The following is a 12343-nucleotide window of genomic DNA, read 5'->3' on the forward strand; positions in this document are numbered from 1 at the left end:
TCAAATTTGTTGTGGAGTGAACACTTCAGCTGCCGTATATCAAATAAGATGAATGGAAAAAAAAACAAGCATAACTAAGAATCATAGTCTAAGACATCCCAGTCCAGATACCGGAAATAAAATGTGGTTTTTTTGGACTTAAAAAACAAAAATATATGGAAAAAAATATAGTGCCAAAATAAAAGGACGCTATATAGAGAGAGTTTTTCACTAAGACGCTATATTTATTATATGGGCCCACAAATAATTCTTCTGGGCTTAACCGACATAATAATAATTCAACTTAAGACTCTATACCTCAAATAATTCACCTCCGGGACTCGTTTTTGCCTTATATAAGGACGTTAAGGATTTTGTAAAAATCCATTCAGAAATATTCTCACGTCTTTGTGAAATTTTTCTTTGTTAAGTTGTTTTGCATTTTGTCATAATGTCTGAAGAGCGAAGAATTAGGGCTTCATTATATTTGTGGGCGGGGGGAGGGGGGAGTTGTGGTGGCGAATAACTCAGTAAGCTATAGTTTTATCTCCACAGTCTCATGTTAAGTTGCCACTTACAATAGAGTACGATACATTGGTATTATTGTTATGTAAAAAAATGAGTGTGAGCAAATAGTCGGTGAATCTTAAAATAACCGGAAGATATCCGTATTTAGTGACTCCGCAAGGGGTTGCTTGTTATGCTTAGTTTAACATCGAAGACGATGAAACTCTGAGAGATTTTTTGAGGACTCCGGATGAATACTGAGAATTTATTGTGATAAAACTGTTGGAAATGTACGTCAAGGCTGAAAACGTTCGCGATAATGAGGTCGCGAAAATTAGGGAAATCTCTCAATCATCGGGTGGTTATTTTGGAGCAGTTTTAGTCGAACAAGTTCCGGTTGAAAGAGTTTGGTCGAATCTAAACTTATCTCTACAGGCGAATGAGGAGCGAGGAAATAATTTCTCCCATAGTATACATAATCCACAAGCCGAGTGGTAAACTTCAATTTTCCTTTGTGTTACGATGTATATTTTTGTATATTGTATTTGTATTAACACTCATATATTCCACAGGGGATACAGACCGGATATGAATTTTACAAGTTATGAACCAACGGCCAGTTGGAATATGTCTAGTTTTGGTGTGTTGGATCATGGTGGTCCATTTGGGAGTCAGCATCAACAAGATAATGTGCATCATGGGATATCAAAACATTATGAGTTGTAAGTGAATATATAAAGCTATATGTATTGTTTGGACCAATTTCAGTAACTCGTTATTTCTTTGGTTATGTAGTGAAAACGAGCAACTTGATGGTTTTGTCCTTACTCAATTGCCCGAAGATGACGTATTTAATCGGGATCTGGCAGATGCACAAAGTCAGGAAGAGAATAGTGATTATTACAACAATGTCGATGAGTCTGGAGATGACACACCCTTCCATGACGAGGGTGATGAGGAGGAGGAAGAGAATAATGAACCTGATTTGACGAGGAAGCATACTCCACCTTCCGTTAGACCAAGAGTGTACGAGTCCCACGTGTCATTTCATTCAAGGCACATTCCTTACCTTGATCATTTGCCAAGTATACCGGATGTGGATGCCCGCACAAGGGATATTAATGAAATTCGGACATCAATGTAGACACCTGATTTTTGACCCTCCCCGAGAATTTTCACATTTTTAGCGTGAATATGTGAAATCGGGTCTAATATAGCTATTTTAACTATTTTACTTTATTTTCGTCACAAAAGAAAAAATTACAAAAATATATATATGAATTTTAGTTTATGTATTTATCATAAACTTGAAAAAATACAAAAAAACATTGTACCTTATTTTGTACTTTATATAATTTCGAAAATTACCAAAATATAGTTCTATTAATGTTTTGTAGTCATTTTAAATTTTGAAAAAATACGAAAAATATTACTTTATATTTTATCTTTATATAAAAACGAAAATTACAAAAATAGTTTTATTAATATTTTGTAACTATTTTAATCTTGAAAAAATATTTAAAAAGATATAATTTTGTCTTAAATATTAGTCTTTTGGTAGTTATTTTGCTTACATAATTACTTGAGCAACGTCGTGTTCTTATTTCTCGGGTCCGGGCAAAAGAATAATATTCGGGTTCAAACTACCCGTTTTTAGGTCTAATTTTCGGACCTAACCTATAATAATCCGAGTCCACCACACATGGGGGACACGCGGGGAACACGGACGGAACACGACACACGGGGAACCCCACCACGCGTGGGGGACACAAGTCTTGAACCCCACCACGCATGGGGGTCCATTTTTCTTGGCAAAAGGGCTACAAATGCACGGACAAAGGGAGGGAAAAAAACCTTCAAACAGATTTTTGGGAGGGGAAAAACGGACTGTTCATTCATCTTCCTCAAAGAAGAACCAAGCAAAAACCCTAAAAAAAACCACCCTCAACCCTACTGCCCAAACCACCATCAACAACGACCACCACATCCGACCAGTTTCACCCAACGCTTGAACCGCCGGACCCCCGTCGAGCAGCAGCTGTCGCTGCTGCAGCTTCTTCACGTTCTTCTCCATCGCACCCCCAACGCCTGGACCGCCAGTAAGCAACCAGCCCTCGCCACCAGCTCCCTTCGTCGACCACTGTTCCGACGACCATTGCGGCCGCTACCAACTCCATCACGTCCAAACACCACCACCCAAACACCACCACCAAACACCACCACCAAACAGACCCTTCCACCACCCGTCACTGCCCATAACCCTCGTCTGCCCCACCATCAAAACCACCAGTTCCATCGCCCACCTCCATCCAGCCCCTTCGCACGGCCAAACGACCACTATCCGCGTCGCTTGAACCACCAGCTGCGTCATCACTGACCATAACCCCGCTGCTCCCTCGTCGTCCAGTCCTGTCGACCAAACAACCCCCCCCCCCCTCGTCGTTGTTGCCCGTCGTCAACACCACCCCAGAAACGACCAACTAGGCAGCCATGAAACCACTCTTGAGGTTGCCGTTCATGTTATGAGTTCCGTCGAGGTTGTTGCTGTCCATTTTTTGCGAGTTCGAGATGTTGAAGCTCGACGTTGCTATTAAACGTGAGTATTCATGCTACTTTTTGTTGGCTCGGAGTGTTCTTTGCTTGCACGTTTTGTCTAGGTATATCTGAGTAGTAGTAATATATTTGTCGCATCTTAAAATTTATATTGTCATGTTAGTTTATCACTGATTGTTAATGTTATGTTCTGTTGTTAATGTTTATATTTCTGTTTAGCACTGATTGTTAGTTGATTTGCCATTTGTTGTTAGGTTGTGAGATTATTAGCTTGTGAGATTATTAGCTTGTACTTCATTAAATTAGATTAAGAAGAAAAAGAGTGATAGTTTATAAATAGCGTCAAATTAGTGATTTGTGGCAATATTGTTGTTTGTATGTAATTAGAATAAAGGAACCGGGGATGCATCTGATGTGACCCGGCTCCAATTTGGAACAAAGTTAAATAGAACGTATCGTAAACCACTAGTACGTTACGTATAGCATGGCTTGCAATATATTTTAATAACTCTGAATTAACTCTTTAAATAGATAAAGTAAAAATGTAATAACTTTAAGTTTACCGTTTTAAAAAAAATAATAATAATAAAAATGAGACGAGCCTCGCCAAATGAAAACGCATAGATTGCGGGGCCCTCACAAAATATATGTATTAAATACTTAGATTCCGGGACGGGCCGATTAGCAAATTTCACGGCCCTACCCAAAATAATAATGCGCTAGTTGCTTTAGGCGCGCCTTTAATAATTTATTCTCCCTAACTCGGGTGCACATTTATGTGACCCAAATCTAAATCTCAGCGGAGTTGAAATGTGTCTCTAAATCGCGGGTACATTGATTGTAACGTGGTTCGAGATGCATGTCCACGATGTTGCAAATTCCTTTAAAAAATAAGAATGAGATGAGCCTCGCCGAATAAAAATACAAATTGTGGGGCCCTCAGTAAATACTTGTTTTAAGTTACTTAGAATTCAGGAGGGCCGTTTAGCGAATTTCACGGCCTCCCCAAAATAATAACACGATAGTCTCCTTAGGTGCGTGTTTAATAATCTACTTTCTTAAACTTGGGTGTGCATTTCATGCGACCCAAATCCAAATCCCAAAACGTCAAATAAAATATGTTCTGGATGGTGGGTGCATTTCATGTGACGCAGTCCAAAGACATGTTTTTAAGCGTTGTTCACATTCTTAATAATAATAATTATGAAAGCGGTAAAAAGTTAAAATTTGCACATAAGTTCATATTTGTATAAAATCAGATAATCAAGCCGAATATAACAGTTGAGCGACCGTGCTAGAACCACGGAACTCGGGAATGCCTAACACCTTCTCCCGGGTTAACAGAATTCCTTATCCGGATTTCTGGTACGCAGACTGTAATATGGAGTCATTCTTTTCCTCGATTCGGGATTAAAATTGGTGACTTGGGACACCCTAAATCTCCCAAGTGGCGACTCTGAAATAAATAAACAAATCCCGTTTCGATTGTCCTTTAATTGGAAAAAACTCCCTTGTACCCTCGCGGGTGCGGAAAAAGGAGGTGTGACAGCTCTGGCGACTCCACTGGGGACTAAGACCCAGAACCACTGGTTCAGGGTTAGAAATTCGAGCTTAGATAAATTGTTATGTTTGGTTTTATCTGATTTTGTTACATGTTTGGGCTCAATGTGCTAAATGATGTGTTTTACCGCTTTGATATTATTTGGACTGTATATATAAACTGTGCCGAAACCCCTCTCTTCTCTCTCTTGAGGAGTGCACGCTGGTCGTGACTTCTTTCTGTTAGTGTCATATACCAAAATAGAACGAGGATTTGGAGGAGTTGCAAAACCGGATGGCCTTTTGGTTACCGGTACACAGCTCCCATCCTCGACTCGAGTTGTCCGCTCGGGTAAGCCAGGTCTAGAACAAATACTCAGGTTATGAACTTAGAATAACTCAGCTTCATGCCGGATCCCTAGTAGGAACGTTTATTTGCATCATGTGCATTTGACTTAGGGGACTCAACACAGGGGTTGGGTCCGTCTAGGACAAGCAACCTGAAAATAATAGACCATCTTTTGGCATCCTATGTGCTACATGTTGTATTTATTCAAGGGTGAATGGGTCATTTGGCGGACCAATGATAGTTGCGGACAAATGACACACTTTGTTATGTTGATCACGTTTAATAAGAAGGTCGCACGTTTTTCCAGCATGGTGCTATTTTAATCAAAAGCATGAGGAACAATTGTGGAGTCCAAGAAGTCTTGGAATTCCCTATGTCCCCCATGCTTCATTTTTTGGGAAAAGTACATGGGGAACATTTGTGGAATCCAAGAAGTCTTGGAATTCCCTATGTCCCCTATGCTTCATATGTTGGGAAAAGCGCATGAGGAACATTTGCGGAATCCAAGAAGTCTTGGAAATCCTTATGTCTCTCATGCCACATTTTTTTTGAAAATAATAATAAATATAAAAAATAAAAATATGTATATATAAAAAAAAGGAGCATTGAAAATTCAAAAAGATTTTGTATGTTGTCATCATTCTCCAAAAATTAGAAAATAACAGTGTAGAGATATAGATACTTATTTTTAGGAAAAAAAACCAATGTCCAAGTAGTATCGAAACTCTGCCGAAATTCTGAAAAAAGAAGAAGGAATGTTTTAGGTTTTACATTAGTTTGTTTGTTTGTTTGTTATGAATGAAAAAAAAATAATAGCTTGTTTGTTGTAAAAAAGAAAAATAGAAAATGGAAAAGGGTCTTCTCAAAAATAGTTTATTTGCCCGAACTACGCGGGTTTGATTCTCACCGGATGTGAGATACGTAGGCAACCCTCATTGGGTCCAACCCCACCTTTTGCTAAAAAAGCCAAAAACAAATAATAATAAAAAAATATGTCAAATTTTAATTTTGTCATAAAGAAGTCGGGTGACGCTGTTTTATCAAGACATAGCCGAATGTTCTTGAAAGGGACGCCGGAAGGCTGACTTTGCATAAATAGCCACATTCGGGTCATTTTTAAGATTTGGTCCAGTTGACCCACACAGGCTTAAAAATCTTCGTCCCCGAGGCGTTGAAAGGCCGTGTTTGCAATATTGACTTTTCTAATTCGAAAAATGATAAAAAGAGTCATAAATAAGTCAGGTGATGTTTTGTCATAAATAGTCGAATGTTCCTGAAAGGGACGCCGGAGGGCTGACTTTACATAAACAGCCACCTTTTGGGTTATGTTTCGGATTTTTGGTCTAGTTGACCCACACAGCTCTATAAATCTTCGTCCCCGAGGCGCTGAAGGGCCATGTTTGCAACACCAGGTTTTATTGTAATTTGAAAAGAAAAAAAAAAGTCAGCGGTCAGGTGAATACCGTTTGAATTTTTAGTCAAAATAAGTTGAGCCAGCTTCGGCCGCGTCTTAAACCGTTCTTGCCAAAATAGCCTTAGAGTATCTTTCATTTGTCGAAAGGCTATTTTCGTATAAGAACGGACAAGTTTGTAAAGTGTCATAAAATAATCCTCCCCGGCCTCAAAATTCATGTGGAATTTGGAAGGGGCCGCGTTTGCAAAAATAACCGTTCAGTTGCATTTGTCAAACGGAGAAAGGAAGCTGGCCATTTGTTTTGGAGTTTGTAAATCTTTTAATTATAATATGTGGGTTGTTTGATTTTCGAGTTTGTAGGTCATCTTCAAACCTTTGAAACCCAATTTGTTTTAATATGAAAATTGGAAAAAAAAATGTTTATTATTGTTTATCTTTTATTGGTCCGAACTACGCAAGGTCTGATTCATGCGGGGTCATGATACGTAAGCAATCTCCATAAGATTCGACCACAACAAAAAAGAAAAGCAAAAAAAGAGAATAAAAAAAAACAAAAAAAAAGAGAATGAAAAAGAAAAAGAAAAAAAATGAAAAAAAAATGAAATGGAAAAAAAGGGAAAAATAAAAAAAAATCAAAAAAAAAAGAAAAAGAAAAAAAAGATATCGTTAATAATGAGGATCGACTGAGTCCATTCTAACCTGTTTGTTTCGCAAAGAAAGTTAAGGTGGTTGGTTTGTGGTAAGCCGAACAATGATACCCAGAATCCTTTACTTGCACCTCATGATACACACTCTGCGGGGATCAGGCCTGATAACAGAAGCACTTGAATCCTATTGGGAACTTGTTGACGGAGGTTGATGATATTGAAGCTGGTAATGGTCTTGGCAGTATTGATGCGAAGCTCAGTGGCTAAGGTGCCAGTTTTGATAAAGTGGAGGACGCTCCGTTCCTTGGTTAGCAAGAGAGAAGCTTGTGATGGTTTATTTTGTTGTCATTTCTGTTGTTCGGATTATTAGGATTGTAATTCGGATATTGTGTTATGTCAATATCTTTCCGCTTATCTTTCCGTTTTGTCATAGCGGTTTGTTTAAATTTTGTCCAGGTTGTTTAGGATTTTATTCCGGTTTGTTTTGTTTTGTTTTTTAACCATTTCACCGGTAGTCTAATGCAAAATCCGGTCGTTTATTATTTCCAGTCATCTTTTTGTTTAGTCCTTTTATCATTTTTGTTCAGCGCCGATTCTAGTGACATGACATGCGCACACAGTTTGGGCCTAATTTTAAAAGTTAATCATAAAACCCCGAAAAGGTGGTCAGACAATTTAGAGGAAATAAGAACGGTTTGGGATTATTTGAAGCCCGAGTCATGTGAAACTGGGGCAAGTAAAACATAAAGAAAACTATTAAAGCCAGGTTCACCTTTCATGATAATAAGAGTGAGAGTGTCGCCCAATGGTGCTTTAGAAGTGACAAATGAACAAGCAGATGTTGAATATAATTGTCAAGTCCAGCACCATCAGAAGAGGCTACAAATCTTTGTTGTGTTGTTTGCATTTGGCATGTTTTGAAGACTGGAATGACGAAGGCATTTTATTCTGCTACCCAAACACTTTATCCTTCGTTAACCCCTTTTGAGCCTTATTCTTTTTCTTTCGTACCCCTCGTTCGGAATCAGTAGAAACGACTAGAAAACGCAAGCATGGCAGGTAAAGAAAAAAAAACAAAATGAAAAAAAAAAGAGAAAAGAAAAGAAAAATGATAACAAAGAAAAAAAAGAAAGTCAAATGAAACAGAGGAATTGGGAACTACGTTTGACCTGATTCCTCAAAGAGGATACGTAGGCGCTTCACGGCTCGGTCATAATTTTGAAAAATGAAAAAAAAATCAATTAAAAATCCCCAAGCAAGAAATTGGGGCAAAGGTTGCGTTTGTTGTAAATAAATCTAGTTCCGAAGGTTGTAACTAATAACCCAAGATTAATGCATTTTTTTGAGCCTTTAATACCCTTTCTTTCTAGCCCTATCCAAAAACCCACATTACGGTCCAAAGAAAGACCTTCTGATCAGTCTTCACAAGATGTCAAGTCAGACAAATGAAGAGTCTTACCAGCGAACATAACATTCTGTTCCACAGCAAAAATGACTCTAATCTCCAGCAGAGAGAGTCATACCGGCAACACTCCAAATCCCCAGCTGGAAAGTGATACAAATGAGAGAGTCTTATCGGTGAAAATCTTTACGGACACCATAAGGCGACGAAAGCTGAGAGAAAAACCAAAATGAGAGAGACTTGATAGTGAAAACCTTCGGGCACTACAAGTCGAATAAGATTGAGAATCAGATGTGGAATTGCCAATTGAAGGTCTTGAAAGACGATTGACGACGGAGGATAGGCCACATATGCATGTCATGACCATTAGAGTCAGTATCTGCGTTTGATAGGTTTTTATTTATAGTTTCTTTTGTTAAAAAGTCATCTTTTTCCTGTGTTTTTTTATTCTGTTCCCTTTTATCTTTTTCGTTTCATAGAAAAATTCCCCAACAGAGTCTGTTTGGTCAGAACAAGTGAGAATTGACTTCAAAATATGCCATCAGCTTTCCAATTATGCCAGATGAGATCTGACTAGTACATCCAAGTGGTTTAGTCAGCAAGGAACAAGCGCGAGGCCAGTGTCAAAAAAAATATCCCCAGCGAAAGGGAACTGACAAAAGGATTGACGAGTGTCAAAAGGGATATCCTTGCTGAAGTCAAAGGTTATAAGCCTCAAGGCCGAGGCCCGTGGACAAAGCAAGGAGAGCAGTGAGCATGGTTTGGGAAATCCATACGATACTAAAAAAGATCGGGGAAATGCCAGTTTCCGTCTATGCCACAAAAGAAGAGGGATATCCCCAGCAGAATTGGATTATCCCCAGCAAATAATATCAGCCCCAACAAGTTGTGGAGCGCAGAGCAAGGAAGGAGAAAGGGAAAGTCATCCCAGTAGGAGTATCACAACCAACCACCATGTTTTAAACTAACAAAATTTTGTTTGATTTGAAGCAGGTAACGGAAATGGCATTGATGCCAGAACTGCATGCCACAAGGGATATTATCAAACTGGGGCAGAAAATTTTCCTTCCATTTAGAAAATTTTCTGGAAGTCAGGTACCCCCAGCTGATAACATTTTACCCCCAATAGGTAAGTAAATAATTCCCCAACAGTGTTATCCCTAGCAGTTGCGAGGAGTCCAACATAAGGTTGGAAAGTTGGTATCCTCAGCGGTTCCTTTCGGGGAAAGGCAAAACGACTCTCAAGGGAGGTAGTCTTCGAAGGAAGAAGCTATGCAAAAACAAAACAAAACAAAAGAATAAAAAAAGAATAAAAAAAAGAATAAAAAGATAATAATGAAAAAAAAAGAAAAGGAAAGTCATCCCCATCAAAATAATCCCCCAGCAGTTTCGAGGGAAGACAACACAGGTAAGTAAATAATTCAGAAAGAAGGAAATGGTTCACGCATAGGAGACACTCTTCCTAAGCGAAGATTTCATTAATAGGAAACGCACTTCCTAGTTTGAAATCATTAGAGTTTTACCCATAGGAGATGCATTTCCTCCTAAGTTTAGTTTTTACCCATAGGAGATGCATTTCCTCCTAAGTTTAGTTTTACCCATAGGAGGTGCATTTCCTCCTAAGTTTAGTTTTTACCCATAGGAGATGCATTTCCTCCTAAGTTTAGTTTTACCCATAGGAGATGCATTTCCTCCTAAGTTTGTTTTAGTTTTTACCCATAGGAGATGCATTTCCTTCTAAGTTTAGTTTTACCCATAGGAGATGCATTTTCTTCTAAGTTTGTTTTAGTTTCACCCATAGGAGATGTATTTCCTCCTAAGTTTAGTTTTACCCATAGGAGATGCATCTCCTCCTAAGTTTGTTTTAGTTTCACCCATAGGAGATGCATTTCCTCCTAAGTTTGTTTTTACCCATAGGAGATGCATTTCCTCCTAAGTTGGTTTTAGTTTCACCCATAGGAGATGCATTTCCTCCTAAGTTTATTTTACCCATAGGAGATGCATTTCCTCCTAAGTTGTTGTTAAAAAAAAGACCTAGTCTGATGAACCTTCTCCTAGGATCAAAATCTTAGTCTGACGAATTTTTCTCCTAAGATAGAGACCTAGTCTGATGAACCTTCTCCTAGGATCCAAATCTTAGTCTGATGAATCTTTCTCCTAAGATACCAAAAAAAAAAGACCTAGTCTGATGAACCTTCTCCTAGGATCAAAATCTTAGTCTGACGAATCTTTCTCCTAAGATAGAGACCTAGTCCGATGAACCTTCTCCTAGGATCAAAATCTTAGTCTGACGAATCTTTCTCCTAAGATAGAGACCTAGTCTGATGAACCTTCTCCTAGGATCAAAATCTTAGTCTGATGAATCTTTCTCCTAAGATACCAAAAAAAGACCTAGTCTGATGAACCTTCTCCTAGGATCAAAATCTTAGTCTGACGAATTTTTCTCCTAAGATATAGACCTAGTCTGATGAACCTTCTCCTAGGATCAAAATCTTAGTCTGATGAATCTTTCTCCTAAGATACCAAAAAAAGACCTAGTCTGATGAACCTTCTCCTAGGATCAAAATCTTAGTCTGACGAATCTTTCTCCTAAGATAGAGACCTAGTCCGATGAACCTTCTCCTAGGATCAAAATCTTAGTCTGACGAATCTTTCTCCTAAGATAGATACCTAGTCTGATGAACCTTCTCCTAGGATCAAAATCTTAGTCTGATAAATCTTTCTCCTAAGATACCAAAAAAAAAGACCTAGTCCGATGAACCTTCTCCTAGGATCAAAATCTTAGTCTGACGAATCTTTCTCCTAAGATAGAGACCTAGTCTGATGAACCTTCTCCTAGGATCAAAATCTTAGTCTGATGAATCTTTCTCCTAAGATACCAAAAAAAAGACCTAGTCTGATGAACCTTCTCCTAGGATCGAAATCTTAGTCTGACGAATTTTTCTCCTAAGATAGAGACCTAGTCTGATGAACCTTCTCCTAGGATCAAAATCTTAGTCTGATGAATCTTTCTCCTAAGATACCAAAAAAAAGACCTAGTTTGATGAATCTTTCTCCTAAGATACCAAAAAAGACCTAGTCTGATGAACCTTCTCCTAGGATCAAAATCTTAGTCTGACGAATTTTTCTCCTAAGATAGAGACCTAGTCTGATGAACCTTCTCCTAGGATCAAAATCTTAGTCTGACGAATCTTTCTCCTAAGATAGAGACCTAGTCCAATGAACCTTCTCCTAGGATCAAAATCTTAGTCTAACGAATCTTTCTCCTAAGATAGAGACCTAGTCTGATGAACCTTCTCCTAGGATCAAAATCTTAGTCTGATGAATCTTTCTCCTAAGATACCAAAAAAAAGACCTAGTTTGATGAACCTTCTCGTAGGATCAAAATCTTAGTCTGACGAACTTTCTCCTAGGATCAAAATCTTAGTCTGACGAATTTTTCTCCTAAGATAGAGACCTAGTCTGACGAACCTTCTCCTAGGATCAAAATCTTAGTCTGATGAATCTTTCTCCTAAGATAGAGACCTAGTCTGATGAACCTTCTCCTAGGATCAAAATCTTAGTCTGATGAATCTTTCTCCTAAGATACCAAAAAAAAGACCTAGTCTGATGAACCTTCTCCTAGGATCGAAATCTTAGTCTGACGAATTTTTCTCCTAAGATAGAGACCTAGTCTGATGAACCTTCTCCTAGGATCAAAATCTTAGTTTGATGAATCTTTCTCCTAAGATACCAAAAAAAAAAGACCTAGTGTGATGAACCTTCTCCTAGGATCCAAATCTTAGTCTGATGAATCTTTCTCCTAAGATACCAAAAAAAAAACTAGTCTGATGAACCTTCTACTAGGATCAAAATTTAGTCTGACGAATTTTTCTCCTAAGATAGAGACCTAGTCTGATGAACCTTCTCCTAGGATCAAAATCTTAGTCTGATGAATCTTTCTCCTAAGATAA

The sequence above is a fragment of the Nicotiana sylvestris genome, chromosome 7, assembly GCF_000393655.2.
Source record: "Nicotiana sylvestris chromosome 7, ASM39365v2, whole genome shotgun sequence".
In the NCBI taxonomy this organism is placed as follows: Eukaryota; Viridiplantae; Streptophyta; class Magnoliopsida; order Solanales; family Solanaceae; genus Nicotiana; species Nicotiana sylvestris.